The sequence below is a fragment of the Oncorhynchus mykiss genome, unplaced genomic scaffold, assembly GCF_013265735.2.
Source record: "Oncorhynchus mykiss isolate Arlee unplaced genomic scaffold, USDA_OmykA_1.1 un_scaffold_212, whole genome shotgun sequence".
Taxonomy (NCBI): Eukaryota; Metazoa; Chordata; class Actinopteri; order Salmoniformes; family Salmonidae; genus Oncorhynchus; species Oncorhynchus mykiss.
Window position 1 is genome coordinate 559,477 of NW_023493683.1, and position 18,673 is coordinate 578,149.

General features: G+C 45.0%; 1 long non-coding RNA gene across 1 annotated transcript; it reads left to right on the forward strand.

Annotated features, from left to right (window-relative positions):
- The first annotated feature begins 32 nt into the window (after positions 1 to 32).
- LOC118947860 lies at positions 33 to 17,677 on the forward strand. Its single transcript, XR_005041995.1, has 8 exons — positions 33 to 78; positions 10,994 to 11,031; positions 11,924 to 11,988; positions 12,121 to 12,410; positions 13,126 to 13,260; positions 13,406 to 13,538; positions 13,640 to 13,669; positions 16,830 to 17,677. It is a non-coding gene; the product is annotated as an uncharacterized LOC118947860 (long non-coding RNA).
- Positions 17,678 to 18,673: the final 996 nt, after the last annotated feature.

Here is an 18,673-nt window from a genome sequence, read left to right on the forward strand (position 1 = left end):
TTGAACTGTGTTGAAATGGGAAGTAGCCTACATTTTATAAGGAAGTAGAGAAATAACGGTCGAAGAAACATGTTTGAGGTTTGTAGCCTTTTACAATTTAATATAGAAAAGTGTTTTTTTGAGTTAAGACTATTTTAGAGAGAGATGATTTAGGGGTTAAATATCCGCAGAATTGTGAAGTTATTACAATACTGATTTCAACTTTCAAGAATAATATTGATTAGCCTAATTAATATGTTGTGATGTTAAAGGCTCTGAGGTAGGGAGTTGTTGTTATAGGCGATTGATTGCACATTATCGTGATTTGCTATCCGCGTGATCCCCAACACAGTCGACACTTTGCGTTGTTTCAATTCCTGAAAGAAGACGTGCATCGGAATTGTGTAAATCTGTCGCTAAAGAAACTAGTCCGTCTCGTCAAATCGGCAAAGTAAAAGTGACGTGCAACAAATTGGCACATAAAACGATGTAAATGTTGACTAAATTAGGGTTTTCAAAAAGTCGGTCCGCCCACCCTACCGTTTTGCAACGGGTTGGTGAGGTTTGCACTAATGAATACACCCCAGCTCTGGCTCTATCAAACGTACTTCTTTTAATGTTAAATGACGAGACGGAGGCATTGACGCGAGTAACCAGTCTTGTTCAGGTCGTTGCAATTACTACATCCGGGTATCTCAAACACACTGGTTAAAAACACTGGACTTGCAGTAATTAACATGTACCACCAGATGGCATCACTGTGCCATTTTACACCGATAAAAAGTACTTGCCAGACTAACCAATTATTCTACATTAGGACATTGTCCTGCATAACCAAGCAATGCGTGTCACCTTATAGGCAACTACTAAACCATAACAAGAAACTATGGTGTGTAGGCTGTAACCTCTAAAATGGCTAGGAAGAAATACCTGTCAGCTAATTATAACTTAAGCTTCCGAGTGGCGCAGCGGTCTTAATGCACTGCATCACTACATACCCGGGTTCAATCGCGGGCTCTATCACAACCGTCCGTGATCGGGAGACCCGTAGAGCGGCGCACATTTTGGCCCAGCGTCTTCCGGGTTAGAGGACATAAATATGACCTAAATATGAACATATAATAAATTAACCTGAAGGTGTTGAACCCGTTCACTGTGTTGAAACGGGAAGTAGCCTACATTTTTATACGGAAGTAGAGAAATAACGGTCGAATTAAAAAAAAAAAAAGGTTTGTAGCCTTTTACAATTTATTATAGAAAAGTGTTTGAGAAGTTAAGACTATTGTAGAGAGAGGTGATTTAGGGGTTAAATATCCGCAGAATAATATTGATTAGCCTAATGAATATGTTGTGATGTTAAAGGCTCTGAGGTAGGAAGTCTGAAGTTAAGACTATTCTAGAGAGAGAAGATTTAGGGGGAAGGCCTTCATTGTAAATACGAATTTGTTCTTAACTGACTTGCCTAGTTAAATTTTAAAAAGTAACTGTAATGTCTTCTTGGTAAATTATTATAATGTCTACTACCGTCTTTCCATGTAAAGTAGATGTCTGTAATGTATTTTTGTTGTGTGTGGAGCCCATGTAGACTAGCTGTTGTTATGGAGTCAGGGGATCCAACCAGGTAGACTAGCTGTTGTTATGGAGTCAGGGGATGCAACCAGGTAGACTAGCTGTTGTTATGGAGTCAGGGGACCCAACCAGGTAGACTAGCTGTTGTTATGGAGTCAGGGGATCCAACCAGGTAGACTAGCTGTTGTTATGGAGTCAGGGGATGCAACCAGGTAGACTAGCTGTTGTTATGGAGTCAGCTAGTGGGGATCCAACCAGGTAGACTATCTGTTGTTATGGAGACAGGGGATCCAACCAGGTAGACTAGCTGTTGTTATGGAGTCAGATTATGGGGATCCAACCAGATAGACTAGCTGTTGTTATGGAGTCAGGAGATCCAACCAGGTAGACTAGCTGTTGTTATGGAGTCAGCTAGTGGGGATCCAACCAGGTAGACTAGCTGTTGTTATGGAGTCATCGGATCCAACCAGGTAGACTAGCTGTTGTTATGGAGTCAGGGGATCCAACCAGGTAGACTAGCTGTTGTTATGGAGTCAGGGGACCCAACCAGGTAGACTAGCTGTTGTTATGGAGTCAGGGGATCCAACCAGGTAGACTAGCTGTTGTTATGGAGTCAGGGGATCCAACCAGGTAGACTAGCTGTTGTTATGGAGACAGGGGATCCAATCAGGTAGACTAGCTGTTGTTATGGAGTCAGGGGATCCAACCAGGTAGACTAGCTGTTGTTATGGAGTCAGGGGATCCAACCAGGTAGACTAGCTGTTGTTATGGAGTCAGGGGATCCAACCAGGTAGACTAGCTGTTGTTATGGAGTCAGGGGATCCAACCAGGTAGACTAGCTGTTGTTATGGAGTCAGGGGATCCAACCAGATAGTCTAGCTGTTGTTATGGGGTCAGGGGATCCAACCAGGTAGACTAGCTGTTGTTATGGAGTCAGGGGATCCAACCAGGTAGACTAGCTGTTGTTATGGAGTCAGGGGATCCAACCAGGTAGACTAGCTGTTGTTATGGAGTCAGGGGATCCAACCAGGTAGACTAGCTGTTGTTATGGAGTCAGGGGATCCAACCAGGTAGACTAGCTGTTGTTATGGAGTCAGGGGATCCAACCAGGTAGACTAGCTGTTGTTATGGAGTCAGGGGATCCAACCAGGAAGACTAGCTGTTGTTATGGAGTCAGGGGATCCAACCAGGTAGACTAGCTGTTGTTATGGAGTCAGGGGATCCAACCAGGTAGATTAGCTGTTGTTATGGAGTCAGGGGATGCAACCAGGTAGACTAGCTGTTGTTATGGAGTCAGGGGATCCAACCAGGTAGACTAGCTGTTGTTATGGAGTCAGGGGATCCAACCAGGTAGACTAGCTGTTGTTATGGAGTCAGGGGATGCAACCAGGTAGACTAGCTGTTGTTATGGAGTCAGCTAGTGGGGATCCAACCAGGTAGACTATCTGTTGTTATGGAGACAGGGGATCCAACCAGGTAGACTAGCTGTTGTTATGGAGTCAGATTATGGGGATCCAACCAGATAGACTAGCTGTTGTTATGGAGTCAGGAGATCCAACCAGGTAGACTAGCTGTTGTTATGGAGTCAGCTAGTGGGGATCCAACCAGGTAGACTATCTGTTGTTATGGAGACAGGGGATCCAACCAGGTAGACTAGCTGTTGTTATGGAGTCATCGGATCCAACCAGGTAGACTAGCTGTTGTTATGGAGTCAGGGGATCCAACCAGGTAGACTAGCTGTTGTTATGGAGTCAGGGGACCCAACCAGGTAGACTAGCTGTTGTTATGGAGTCAGGGGATCCAACCAGGTAGACTAGCTGTTGTTATGGAGTCAGGGCATCCAACCAGGTAGACTAGCTGTTGTTATGGAGACAGGGGATCCAATCAGGTAGACTAGCTGTTGTTATGGAGTCAGGGGATCCAACCAGGTAGACTAGCTGTTGTTATGGAGTCAGGGGATCCAACCAGGTAGACTAGCTGTAGTTATGGAGTCAGGGGATCCAACCAGGTAGACTAGCTGTTGTTATGGAGTCAGGGGATCCAACCAGGTAGACTAGCTGTTGTTATGGAGTCAGGGGATCCAACCAGATAGTCTAGCTGTTGTTATGGGGTCAGGGGATCCAACCAGGTAGACTAGCTGTTGTTATGGAGTCAGGGGATCCAACCAGGTAGACTAGCTGTTGTTATGGAGTCAGGGGATCCAACCAGGTAGACTAGCTGTTGTTATGGAGTCAGGGGATCCAACCAGGTAGACTAGCTGTTGTTATGGAGTCAGGGGATCCAACCAGGTAGACTAGCTGTTGTTATGGAGTCAGGGGATCCAACCAGGTAGACTAGCTGTTGTTATGGAGTCAGGGGATCCAACCAGGAAGACTAGCTGTTGTTATGGAGTCAGGGGATCCAACCAGGTAGACTAGCTGTTGTTATGGAGTCAGGGGATCCAACCAGGTAGATTAGCTGTTGTTATGGAGTCAGGGGATCCAACCAGGTAGACTAGCTGTTGTTATGGAGTCAGGGGATCCAACCAGGTAGACTAGCTGTTGTTATGGAGTCAGGGGATCCAACCAGGTAGACTAGCTGTTGTTATGGAGTCAGGGGATCCAACCAGGTAGACTAGCTGTTGTTATGGAGTCAGGGGATCCAACCAGGTAGACTAGCTGTTGTTATGGAGTCAGGGGATCCAACCAGGTAGACTAGCTGTTGTTATGGAGTCAGGGGATCCAACCAGGTAGACTAGCTGTTGTTATGGAGTCAGGGGATCCAACCAGGTAGACTAGCTGTTGTTATGGAGTCAGGGGATCCAACCAGGTAGACTAGCTGTTGTTATGGAGTCAGGGGATCCAACCAGGTAGATTAGCTGTTGTTATGGGGTCAGGGGATCCAACCAGGTAGACTAGCTGTTGTTATGGAGTCAGGGGATCCAACCAGGTAGACTAGCTGTTGTTATGGAGTCAGGGGATCCAACCAGGTAGACTAGCTGTTGTTATGGAGTCAGGGGATCCAACCAGGTAGACTAGCTGTTGTTATGGAGTCAGGGGATCCAACCAGGTAGACTAGCTGTTGTTATGGAGTCAGGGGATCCAACCAGGTAGACTAGCTGTTGTTATGGAGTCAGGGGACCCAACCAGGTAGACTAGCTGTTGTTATGGAGTCAGGGGATCCAACCAGGTAGACTAGCTGTTGTTATGGAGTCAGGGGATCCAACCAGGTAGACTAGCTGTTGTTATGGAGTCAGGGGATCCAACCAGGTAGACTAGCTGTTGTTATGGAGTCAGGGGACCCAACCAGGTAGACTAGCTGTTGTTATGGAGTCAGGGGATCCAACCAGGTAGACTAGCTGTTGTTATGGAGTCAGGGGACCCAACCAGGTAGACTAGCTGTTGTTATGGAGTCAGGGGATCCAACCAGGTAGACTAGCTGTTGTTATGGAGTCAGGGCATCCAACCAGGTAGACTAGCTGTTGTTATGGAGACAGGGGATCCAATCAGGTAGACTAGCTGTTGTTATGGAGTCAGGGGATCCAACCAGGTAGACTAGCTGTTGTTATGGAGTCAGGGGATCCAACCAGGTAGACTAGCTGTAGTTATGGAGTCAGGGGATCCAACCAGGTAGACTAGCTGTTGTTATGGAGTCAGGGGATCCAACCAGGTAGACTAGCTGTTGTTATGGAGTCAGGGGATCCAACCAGATAGTCTAGCTGTTGTTATGGGGTCAGGGGATCCAACCAGGTAGACTAGCTGTTGTTATGGAGTCAGGGGATGCAACCAGGTAGACTAGCTGTTGTTATGGAGTCAGCTAGTGGGGATCCAACCAGGTAGACTAGCTGTTGTTATGGAGTCATCGGATCCAACCAGGTAGACTAGCTGTTGTTATGGAGTCAGATTATGGGGATCCAACCAGATAGACTAGCTGTTGTTATGGAGTCAGGAGATCCAACCAGGTAGACTAGCTGTTGTTATGGAGTCAGCTAGTGGGGATCCAACCAGGTAGACTAGCTGTTGTTATGGAGTCATCGGATCCAACCAGGTAGACTAGCTGTTGTTATGGAGTCAGGGGATCCAACCAGGTAGACTAGCTGTTGTTATGGAGTCAGGGGACCCAACCAGGTAGACTAGCTGTTGTTATGGAGTCAGGGGATCCAACCAGGTAGACTAGCTGTTGTTATGGAGTCAGGGGATCCAACCAGGTAGACTAGCTGTTGTTATGGAGACAGGGGATCCAATGAGGTAGACTAGCTGTTGTTATGGAGTCAGGGGATCCAACCAGGTAGACTAGCTGTTGTTATGGAGTCAGGGGATCCAACCAGGTAGACTAGCTGTTGTTATGGAGTCAGGGGATCCAACCAGGTAGACTAGCTGTTGTTATGGAGTCAGGGGATCCAACCAGGTAGACTAGCTGTTGTTATGGAGTCAGGGGATCCAACCAGATAGTCTAGCTGTTGTTATGGGGTCAGGGGATCCAACCAGGTAGACTAGCTGTTGTTATGGAGTCAGGGGATCCAACCAGGTAGACTAGCTGTTGTTATGGAGTCAGGGGATCCAACCAGGTAGACTAGCTGTTGTTATGGAGTCAGGGGATCCAACCAGGTAGACTAGCTGTTGTTATGGAGTCAGGGGATCCAACCAGGTAGACTAGCTGTTGTTATGGAGTCAGGGGATCCAACCAGGTAGACTAGCTGTTGTTATGGAGTCAGGGGATCCAACCAGGTAGACTAGCTGTTGTTATGGAGTCAGGGGATCCAACCAGGTAGACTAGCTGTTGTTATGGAGTCAGGGGATCCAACCAGGTAGATTAGCTGTTGTTATGGAGTCAGGGGATGCAACCAGGTAGACTAGCTGTTGTTATGGAGTCAGGGGATCCAACCAGGTAGACTAGCTGTTGTTATGGAGTCAGGGGATCCAACCAGGTAGACTAGCTGTTGTTATGGAGTCAGGGGATGCAACCAGGTAGACTAGCTGTTGTTATGGAGTCAGCTAGTGGGGATCCAACCAGGTAGACTATCTGTTGTTATGGAGACAGGGGATCCAACCAGGTAGACTAGCTGTTGTTATGGAGTCAGATTATGGGGATCCAACCAGATAGACTAGCTGTTGTTATGGAGTCAGGAGATCCAACCAGGTAGACTAGCTGTTGTTATGGAGTCAGCTAGTGGGGATCCAACCAGGTAGACTATCTGTTGTTATGGAGACAGGGGATCCAACCAGGTAGACTAGCTGTTGTTATGGAGTCATCGGATCCAACCAGGTAGACTAGCTGTTGTTATGGAGTCAGGGGATCCAACCAGGTAGACTAGCTGTTGTTATGGAGTCAGGGGACCCAACCAGGTAGACTAGCTGTTGTTATGGAGTCAGGGGATCCAACCAGGTAGACTAGCTGTTGTTATGGAGTCAGGGCATCCAACCAGGTAGACTAGCTGTTGTTATGGAGACAGGGGATCCAATTTGGTAGACTAGCTGTTGTTATGGAGTCAGGGGATCCAACCAGGTAGACTAGCTGTTGTTATGGAGTCAGGGGATCCAACCAGGTAGACTAGCTGTAGTTATGGAGTCAGGGGATCCAACCAGGTAGACTAGCTGTTGTTATGGAGTCAGGGGATCCAACCAGGTAGACTAGCTGTTGTTATGGAGTCAGGGGATCCAACCAGATAGTCTAGCTGTTGTTATGGGGTCAGGGGATCCAACCAGGTAGACTAGCTGTTGTTATGGAGTCAGGGGATCCAACCAGGTAGACTAGCTGTTGTTATGGAGTCAGGGGATCCAACCAGGTAGACTAGCTGTTGTTATGGAGTCAGGGGATCCAACCAGGTAGACTAGCTGTTGTTATGGAGTCAGGGGATCCAACCAGGTAGACTAGCTGTTGTTATGGAGTCAGGGGATCCAACCAGGTAGACTAGCTGTTGTTATGGAGTCAGGGGATCCAACCAGGAAGACTAGCTGTTGTTATGGAGTCAGGGGATCCAACCAGGTAGACTAGCTGTTGTTATGGAGTCAGGGGATCCAACCAGGTAGATTAGCTGTTGTTATGGAGTCAGGGGATCCAACCAGGTAGACTAGCTGTTGTTATGGAGTCAGGGGATCCAACCAGGTAGACTAGCTGTTGTTATGGAGTCAGGGGATCCAACCAGGTAGACTAGCTGTTGTTATGGAGTCAGGGGATCCAACCAGGTAGACTAGCTGTTGTTATGGAGTCAGGGGATCCAACCAGGTAGACTAGCTGTTGTTATGGAGTCAGGGGATCCAACCAGGTAGACTAGCTGTTGTTATGGAGTCAGGGGATCCAACCAGGTAGACTAGCTGTTGTTATGGAGTCAGGGGATCCAACCAGGTAGACTAGCTGTTGTTATGGAGTCAGGGGATCCAACCAGGTAGACTAGCTGTTGTTATGGAGTCAGGGGATCCAACCAGGTAGATTAGCTGTTGTTATGGGGTCAGGGGATCCAACCAGGTAGACTAGCTGTTGTTATGGAGTCAGGGGATCCAACCAGGTAGACTAGCTGTTGTTATGGAGTCAGGGGATCCAACCAGGTAGACTAGCTGTTGTTATGGAGTCAGGGGATCCAACCAGGTAGACTAGCTGTTGTTATGGAGTCAGGGGATCCAACCAGGTAGACTAGCTGTTGTTATGGAGTCAGGGGATCCAACCAGGTAGACTAGCTGTTGTTATGGAGTCAGGGGACCCAACCAGGTAGACTAGCTGTTGTTATGGAGTCAGGGGATCCAACCAGGTAGACTAGCTGTTGTTATGGAGTCAGGGGATCCAACCAGGTAGACTAGCTGTTGTTATGGAGTCAGGGGATCCAACCAGGTAGACTAGCTGTTGTTATGGAGTCAGGGGACCCAACCAGGTAGACTAGCTGTTGTTATGGAGTCAGGGGATCCAACCAGGTAGACTAGCTGTTGTTATGGAGTCAGGGGACCCAACCAGGTAGACTAGCTGTTGTTATGGAGTCAGGGGATCCAACCAGGTAGACTAGCTGTTGTTATGGAGTCAGGGCATCCAACCAGGTAGACTAGCTGTTGTTATGGAGACAGGGGATCCAATCAGGTAGACTAGCTGTTGTTATGGAGTCAGGGGATCCAACCAGGTAGACTAGCTGTTGTTATGGAGTCAGGGGATCCAACCAGGTAGACTAGCTGTAGTTATGGAGTCAGGGGATCCAACCAGGTAGACTAGCTGTTGTTATGGAGTCAGGGGATCCAACCAGGTAGACTAGCTGTTGTTATGGAGTCAGGGGATCCAACCAGATAGTCTAGCTGTTGTTATGGGGTCAGGGGATCCAACCAGGTAGACTAGCTGTTGTTATGGAGTCAGGGGATCCAACCAGGTAGACTAGCTGTTGTTATGGAGTCAGGGGATCCAACCAGGTAGACTAGCTGTTGTTATGGAGTCAGGGGATCCAACCAGGTAGACTAGCTGTTGTTATGGAGTCAGGGGATCCAACCAGGTAGACTAGCTGTTGTTATGGAGTCAGGGGATCCAACCAGGTAGACTAGCTGTTGTTATGGAGTCAGGGGATCCAACCAGGAAGACTAGCTGTTGTTATGGAGTCAGGGGATCCAACCAGGTAGACTAGCTGTTGTTATGGAGTCAGGGGATCCAACCAGGTAGATTAGCTGTTGTTATGGAGTCAGGGGATCCAACCAGGTAGACTAGCTGTTGTTATGGAGTCAGGGGATCCAACCAGGTAGACTAGCTGTTGTTATGGAGTCAGGGGATCCAACCAGGTAGACTAGCTGTTGTTATGGAGTCAGGGGATCCAACCAGGTAGACTAGCTGTTGTTATGGAGTCAGGGGATCCAACCAGGTAGACTAGCTGTTGTTATGGAGTCAGGGGATCCAACCAGGTAGACTAGCTGTTGTTATGGAGTCAGGGGATCCAACCAGGTAGACTAGCTGTTGTTATGGAGTCAGGGGATCCAACCAGGTAGACTAGCTGTTGTTATGGAGTCAGGGGATCCAACCAGGTAGACTAGCTGTTGTTATGGAGTCAGGGGATCCAACCAGGTAGATTAGCTGTTGTTATGGGGTCAGGGGATCCAACCAGGTAGACTAGCTGTTGTTATGGAGTCAGGGGATCCAACCAGGTAGACTAGCTGTTGTTATGGAGTCAGGGGATCCAACCAGGTAGACTAGCTTTTGTTATGGAGTCAGGGGATCCAACCAGGTAGACTAGCTGTTGTTATGGAGTCAGGGGATCCAACCAGGTAGACTAGCTGTTGTTATGGAGTCAGGGGATCCAACCAGGTAGACTAGCTGTTGTTATGGAGTCAGGGGACCCAACCAGGTAGACTAGCTGTTGTTATGGAGTCAGGGGATCCAACCAGGTAGACTAGCTGTTGTTATGGAGTCAGGGGATCCAACCAGGTAGACTAGCTGTTGTTATGGAGTCAGGGGATCCAACCAGGTAGACTAGCTGTTGTTATGGAGTCAGGGGACCCAACCAGGTAGACTAGCTGTTGTTATGGAGTCAGGGGATCCAACCAGGTAGACTAGCTGTTGTTATGGAGTCAGGGGATCCAACCAGGTAGACTAGCTGTTGTTATGGAGTCAGGGGACCCAACCAGGTAGACTAGCTGTTGTTATGGAGTCAGGGGATCCAACCAGGTAGACTAGCTGTTGTTATGGAGTCAGGGGATCCAACCAGGTAGACTAGCTGTTGTTATGGAGTCAGGGGATCCAACCAGGTAGACTAGCTGTTGTTATGGAGTCAGGGGATGCAACCAGGTAGACTAGCTGTTGTTATGGAGTCAGGGGATCCATCCAGGTAGACTAGCTGTTGTTATGGAGTCAGGGGATCCAACCAGGTAGACTAGCTGTTGTTATGGAGTCAGGGGATCTAACCAGGTAGACTAGCTGTTGTTATGGAGTCAGGGGATCCAACCAGGTAGACTAGCTGTTGTTATGGAGTCAGGGGATCCAACCAGGTAGACTAGCTGTTGTTATGGAGTCAGGGGATGCAACCAGGTAGACTAGCTGTTGTTATGGAGTCAGGGGATCCATCCAGGTAGACTAGCTGTTGTTATGGAGTCAGGGGATCCAACCAGGTAGACTAGCTGTTGTTATGGAGTCAGGGGATCTAACCAGGTAGACTAGATGTTGTTATGGAGTCAGGGGATCCAACCAGGTAGACTAGCTGTTGTTATGGAGTCAGCGAGTGGGGATCCAAATCAAATTAATAATTTTGGACTGTGTATGTTTAAATGCAACAAGAAGTATCTGAACTCTGACCTCCGACAGTAAAAGGGACCAGAACGATGTTGTTTCCTGCTTCTACAAACATTAATTAATATAACACTAATGTCAGATTATGGTATGCTAATGAGTGTACATTCTGAGACTGTTGCTCACTTAAATTTATTTTTATAACAAGTCTATTTAATAATAATTATTAATTCATTATTACATGAGATTGTGCATTTTAAATAACAACTACTTTTGACTTCAGGGATTCCTCAGAGCTGTAAGACTTGTGACCATGTTGAGGTAAGTCATAATGTCAATTCTTACTTTTACATACCTGCAGGAGTCAGGCACAGTCTCAAAGCCAGGTGTATACTGACCAACCATTCATACTGGGATATAGACAGTCCTGTGTTCTGCTTTAGTAATATAAACACAGTCTCAAAGCCAGGTGTGTACTGACCAACCATTCATACTGGGATATAGACAGTCCTGTGTTCTGCTTTAGTAATATAAACACAGTCTCAAAGCCAGGTGTGTACTGACCAACCATTCATACTGGGATATAGACAGTCCTGTGTTCTGCTTTAGTAATATAAACACAGTCTCAAAGCCAGGTGTGTACTGACCAACCATTCATACTGGGATATAGACAGTCCTGTGTTCTGCTTTAGTAATATAAACACAGTCTCAAAGCCAGGTGTGTACTGACCAACCATTCATACTGGGATATAGACAGTCCTGTGTTCTGCTTTAGTAATATAAACACAGTCTCAAAACCAGGTGTGTACTGACCAACCATTCATACTGGGATATAGACAGTCCTGTGTTCTGCTTTAGTAATATAAACACAGTCTCAAAGCCAGGTGTGTACTGACCAACCATTCATACTGGGATATAGGGAGTCCTGTGTTCTGCTTGTAGTCATGCAGGATTTTAGCTGGTGTCATATTTTGTCATTAGACAGTTTAATTGATAAATCACCAGCATTCCATGTAACACTGAATAAATACATTAGATGAGTTACTTTGGTTAATTGGCCAGTTTCCCAGACACAGATTAAGTCTAGTCCTGGACCTTAAAGAACTTTCTATTGAAACTTCCATTGAGCATGCTTTTTAGTCCAGCACTAGACTCAATCTGTGTCCAGGAAACAGGCCCCATATGTATTACTGACATGCTTGTCCTTGTTCAGGACTCCACACACTGGCTTCAGATTGAACCCTTGACTTCCACTGTCCAGGGAGTGACAATGTTCAGGTAAAATAACTACTTTTAACATTTCATTCCACTTGCTAGTGTATTTCCCCATTACCTTTGGGAATAGTCTTCTAATCCAACCTCTCCATTTGACCATTGACCCTCTCTACCATATCTTGTTGTTGCCATAAGGCACAGGACACCCAAAGGGAGTTATGAGTGCACAGTGTCTGGGCTCCGCTGGCTGTGTGAGAGAGATGTCATTCTGAAGTATCACTTCAGGAACTGGGAACCCTACAGTCAACTTCTGAAAGACATGCAGTACACACAAGGTGGTCCAGTTCTCAGCTATCTCTGTTATATGGAAATCACTGTCTCGTAAGAAAGATGTCCACTGTGACGTGGTCCTCTACATGGCAGTAAAAAGGTCAACAGTAATTTCAAGGCTGTACCTGCTCCTCAGAAACTCCAGTCAGAAAGAGGTGAGCCACTATCACTGAAGTGACAACAGTATGTTGAATCTTACTGAAGGAAAGCTGATAGTTTGTTGAAAATCTCTAGATTACAAAGACAACATGCAGCTCTGTGACAAATCTATTCTATCTCGTTCAGTTGAAGAGCCAGTAGATGGCACACATCCCTCTGGTCGGAGGAGAACCCAATGCCCTTGGGCAGTGAAGGGGACATTGCCCCTGGGCAGTGAAGGGGACATTGCCCCTGGGCAGTGAAGGGGACATTGCCGCTGGTAGTGAAGGGGACATTGCCCCTAAGCAGTGAAGGGGACATTGCCCCTGGGCAGTGAAGGGGACATTGCCCTGTGTAGGGTGCTGTATTTCAGATGGGACATTAAATGGGTGTCCTCTCCATGGTCACTAAAGATCCCATGGTACTTATCGTAAGAGTAGGCGTGTTAACCCGGTATCCTGGCTAAACTCCCAATCTGACCCTCATACCATCATGGCTACCTAATCATCCTCAGCTTCCTATTGGCTCATTTATCCCCTCTCCCTCTCCCCTGTAACTATTCCCCAGGTTGTTGCTGTAAAAGAGAATCTCTTCTCAGTCAACTTATCTGGTAAAATAATGGTAAATCAATAACGATAGTGTTGACAAAAATGGATTGCCCAGTGAGCTGCATGTTGTGTGAATTATGAGACTACATTGTTGTGACTGACTACTACATCTCTCATTTTGTAGGCTGTTCGGGAACGGCAGAAAGATCAGATGTCCCAAGGATATTCTGAATTTCTCCTGCCAAGTCCAAATGGGCCCTTAAAGATGAACACTTGGTTTGCACTCAAGAATCCCCTCTCCACTTCCATCTATCCAGAGGTGCAGTTTTATCAGGCTGAGGACATGAATCTGTCATATTGTATATGAATTACTGGAATATCATTCTCTCTCTCTCTCTCTCTCTCTCTCTCTCTCTCTCTCTCTCTCTGTTGTCTCAATCGTTGCACCATATGGCCTCCTACAGAAGATTCAGCTGTTACCTGCAAACACCACACCAAGCTGTTGTAAGATGATAATGGGAAACACAGGGGTGGATATTGAGATGGAGTTAATCGGGGATGATGAGAGGACAGTATGGAAATCAGTGGTATCAAAAAGTAAGAAATACTATACATGAACAATATGTCAATCGTCAATGTCCTTTTCTAACAGATGCTATTAAAGTGTTTTATGATATTTTCTCTTGTTTGTCTTTCAGATGAATACAGCAAAGACTCTCATCCAACACGTAAGTTTGTCTTTGTGGACGAGGTTACAGAGCTAGGGTCTCTTCAAGTTGTGATGAAGGACACTGTCATGTTCAGTGGGGTGATGAAGACCTTCGTGAGTCATGTTCAGTGGGGTGATGAAGACCTTCATGAGTCATGTTCAGTGGGGTGATGAAGGTCTTCATGAGTCTTGTTCAGTGGGGTGATGAAGGTCTTCATGAGTCTTGTTCAGTGGGGTGATGTAGGTCTTCATGAGTCGTGTTCAGTGGGGTGATGAAGGTCTTCATGAGTCGTGTTCAGTGGGGTGATGAAGGTCTTCATTACATTTTATTGTGTTACAAAGTGGTATTAAAAGGGATTGAATTGTAATTTTTGTAAACAATCTCCACAAAATACTGTGTAATGTCAAAGAACATACAGTTGAAGTCGGAAGTTACCACCAAACACTTAGGTTGTGGTTGTGACAAAAATGTCCTAAAGGACAACAAAGTGAAGGTATTGGAGTGGCCATCACAACGCCCTGATCTCAATCCTATAGAAAATTTGTGGGCAGAACTGAAAGAGTGTGTGCGAGCAAGGAGGCCTAAAAACCTGACTCAGTTACACCAGCTCTGTCAGGAGGAATGGGCCAAAATTCACCCAACTTATTGTGGGAAGCTTGTTTGAAGGCTAACCGAAACGTTTGACCCAAGTTAAACCATTTAAAGGCAATGCTGCCAACTACTAATTGAGTGTATGTAAACTTCTGACCCACTGGGAATGTGATGAAAGAAATAAAAGCTGTAATAAAATCTCACTCTACTATTATTCTGACATTTCACATTCTTAATATAAAGTGGTGACCCTCACTGACCTAAAACAGGGAATTTCTACTAAGAGTAAATGTCAGGAATGGTGTAAAAACAGAGTTTAAATGTATTTGGCTAAGGTTTATGTAAACCTCTGACTACAACTGTAGACATATTTAGATTAATAGAAATGAATCTAAATTAAATTAGTTGTTCCATAAGTATAATAAATACTCTGTAATGTCAAAGAATACATATTTTTTAGATTGATAGAAATTAAGTCTTTAAAACTTGTTTTTCAACCACTCCACGTCACATGTCTTGTGAACAAACTATAGTTTTGCCAAGTCCGTTAGGACATCTACTTTGTGCATGACAGAAGTAATTTTTCCAACAAATGTTTACAGACAGACTATTTCACTTATAATTCACTGTATCACAATTCCAGTGGTTCAGTTTACATACACTAAGTTGACTGTAGCTTTAAACAGCTTGGAAAATCCCCCAAAATGACGTCATGGCTTTAGAAGCTTCTGATAGGCTAATTGACATAATTTCAGTCAATTGGATGTTTGCCTGTGGATGTATTTCAAGACCTACCTTCAAACTCAGTGCCTCTTTGCTTGACATCATGGGAAAATCAAAAGAAATCAGCCAAGATCTCAGAAAAAAATTGTCAAACTCCACAAGTCTGGTTCATCCTTGGGAGGAATTTCCAAACGCCTGAAGGTACCATGTTCATCTGTACAAACAATAGTACCAAGTATAAACACCATGGGACCACGCAGCCGTCATACCGCTCAGGAAGGAGACGTGTTCTGTCTCCTAGAGATGAACGTACTTTGGTGCGAAAAGTGCAAATCAATCCCAGAACAACAGCAAAGGACTTGTGAAGATGCTGGAGGATACTGTTACAAAAGTATCTATATCCAAAGTAAAATAAGTCCTATATCGACATAACCTGAAAGGCCGCTCAGCAAGGAAGAAGCCACTGCTCCAAAACTGTCATAAAAAAGCCAGACTACGGTTTGCAACTGCACATGGGGACAAAGATTGTACTTTTTGGAGAAATATCCTCTGGTCTGATGAAACAAAAATTGAACTGTTTGGCCATTGTTATGATTGGAGGGAAAAGGGGGAGGCTTGCAAACTGATAACACCATCCCAACCGTGAAGCACGGGGGGTGGCAGCATCATGTTGTGGGGGTGCTTTGCTGCAGGAGGGACTGGTGCACTTCACAAAATAGATGGCATCATGAGGGAGGAAAATTATGTGGATATATTGAAGCAACATCTCAAGGCATCAGGAAGTTAAAGCTTGGTCGCAAATGGATCTTCCAAATGGACAATGACCTCAAGCATACTTCCAAAGTTGTGGCAAAATGGCTTAAGGACAACAAAGTCAAGGTATTGGAGTGGCCATCACTGCCCTGACCTCAATCCTATAAAAAATTTGTGGGCAGAACTGAAAAAGAGTGTGAGAGCAAGGAGGCCTACAAACCTGACTAATTTACACCAGCTCTGTCAGGAGAAATTAGCCAAAATTCACCCAACTTATTGTGGGAAGCTTGTGGAAGGCTATCCAAAACGTTTGACCCAAGTTAAACCATTTAAAGGCAATGCTACCAAAAACTAATTGGGAATGTGATGAAATAAATAAAAGCAGAAATGAATCATTCTCTCTACTATTATTCTGACATTTTACATTCTTAAAATAAAGTGGTGATCCTAACTGACCTAAGACAGGGAATTTTTTACTAGGATTAAATGTCAGGAATTGTGAAAAACTGAGTTTAAATGTATTTGTCTAAGGTGTATGTAAACTTCTGACTTCAACTGTAGACATATTTAGATTAATAGAAATTAATCTAAATTAAATTAGTTGTTCCATAAGTATAATAAATACTCTGTAATGTCAAAGAATACATATTTTTTAGATTGATAGAAATTAAATACCTAAAATAGTCGTTCCATAAGTATTCAGCTCCCTGAGTCAATACATGTTAGAAACACCTTGGCAGTCATTACAGCTGGGACTCTTCTTGGGTAAGTCTCTAGGAGTCATTACAGCTGGGAGTCTTCTTGGGTAAGTCTCTAAGTCATTACAGCTGGGAGGACCATCATCACATCATTATTTCAGGTGTATCATAGGACCATCATCACATTATCTCAGGTGTATCATATGACCATCATCCCATCATTATCTCAGGTGTATCATAGGACCATCATCCCATCATTATCTCAGGTGTATCATAGGACCATCATCCCATCATTATCTCAGGTGTATCATAGGACCATCATCTCATCATTATCTCAGGTGTATCTCACTCCTCATTCTTCTCCATACTTTCTGATCTCTCTCTTCCCTTCTCCTCCATCCTCTGTTTTGTAGCACCTAATCTGAAGATGCTGAGGCCTGTCTCCTAGTCTGTGGACAAAGACACTTCTCCACCTAATCTGAAGATGCTGAGGCCTGTCTCCTAGTCTGTGGACAAAGACCCTAAGTCAAACGGGGCAGCGGATATGAGGGTTTAAGTCAGACTGCTTATAACTGCGCCACCTATAGGCCAATCGGCGCCATTATTTTTTTAAACCAAGTTACTCCAGTTTCTGTGTGCCAAATTAGAAAAAGAGTAATCAATTTATGCTCGAGGGAAAACAATCCAATAATAACAATAACAATTTCTGCTATTTTCACAACCATAATTATGTGCCCAATAGGTGGCGGTGGTGCTAAGGGGATGAACACATTAATTGGAGGTGTGAGGAGGACTTGGCCAATCAACTCAGTTCACTGGCCAATCAACTCAGTTCACTGGCCAATCAACTCAGTTCATGGCTTAATACTGTATGCCGTTGTCTCACGTTCTGTAGTACTACAGTTTATTAAATATAATAGGCCATAACACCAGTAAACAAAAACATATTGACAGTCAACATTGTTGAAATTTGCTTCAATGAGTACAGGCCTATATGTCTTTATGTAACAAGTTTAGTTGTGTTTCCACTTGACACTCCAGAAATATGTATTGTTAATTTTTAGGTATTGCTATTGGTTGGTTCAAGTCACATGTCAATAAGGTGTTATGCCATTGGTCATGCTGTCAGACGGGGGAAGATAGCGGAGGTAAATGACTTCCCAGTCTGATATTGACATGCCGACGAATCTGCAGCCATCAACGACAACAAGCCTGGTCATCTGATGTGCTTCCTGTCTGTGGAGAATAAAATACAGATCAACTGGCAGCTACTTTTCATTATTACACAACGCAAAGAGAGACTATGATCACATCTGTCACATTGACACATCACACCTCAAGTATAAAATACTAGGCTCCTGTAAAATTGCATTGCATGTGTGAGGCACATTCTCAATGAGCAAGAATTCAGCCTAGGTCTACCGTTGATATGGAGTCATACAGGGCCTTCGGAAAGTATTCAGACCCCTTGACTTTTCCCACATTTTGTTACGTTACAGCCATATTCTAAACTGGATTACATTGTTTCCTCCCCCCCTCATCAATCTACACACAATACCTCATAATGACATCACAATACCCCTTAATGACATCACAATACCCCATAATGACAAAGCAAAAATAGGTTTTTAGAATTTTGGGCAAAATAATTTGGGGTATGATCCAAGGCTGTGTTGCAGCCGGCCGGGAGCTCCAAAGGGCGGTGTAGGTTAGGAGAATTAACATATCAGGTTAGGAGAATTAACATATCAGGTTAGGAGAATTAACATATCAGGTTAGGAGAATTAACATATCAGGTTAGGAGAATTAACATAGTAGGTTAGGAGAATTAACATGGTAGGTTAGGAGAATTAGGTTAAGGTTATAAAAAGTGTTAGGGTTAGCTAAAATGCAACAAATTTAAACTTTTGACGTATAATTTGACAAAAGCTGTATCCCTTCTAGCCATGGCCTGTTTCCTCCGACACATTGGTAGTTCTGACTTCCGGGTAAAGTGAGCAGCTTGTTAAGAAATGTATATATTTAAGGACACACCTCAGGTATTGTCACTCCTCCCACCTCAGGTATTGTCACTCCTCCCACCTCAGGTATTGTCACCCCTCCCACCTCAGGTATTGTCACCCCTACCACCTCAGGTATTGTCACCCCTCCCACCTCAGGTATTGTCACCCCTCCCACCTCAGGTATTGTCACCCCTCCCACCTCAGGTATTGTCACTCCTCCCACCTCAGGTATTGTCACCCCTCCCACCTCAGGT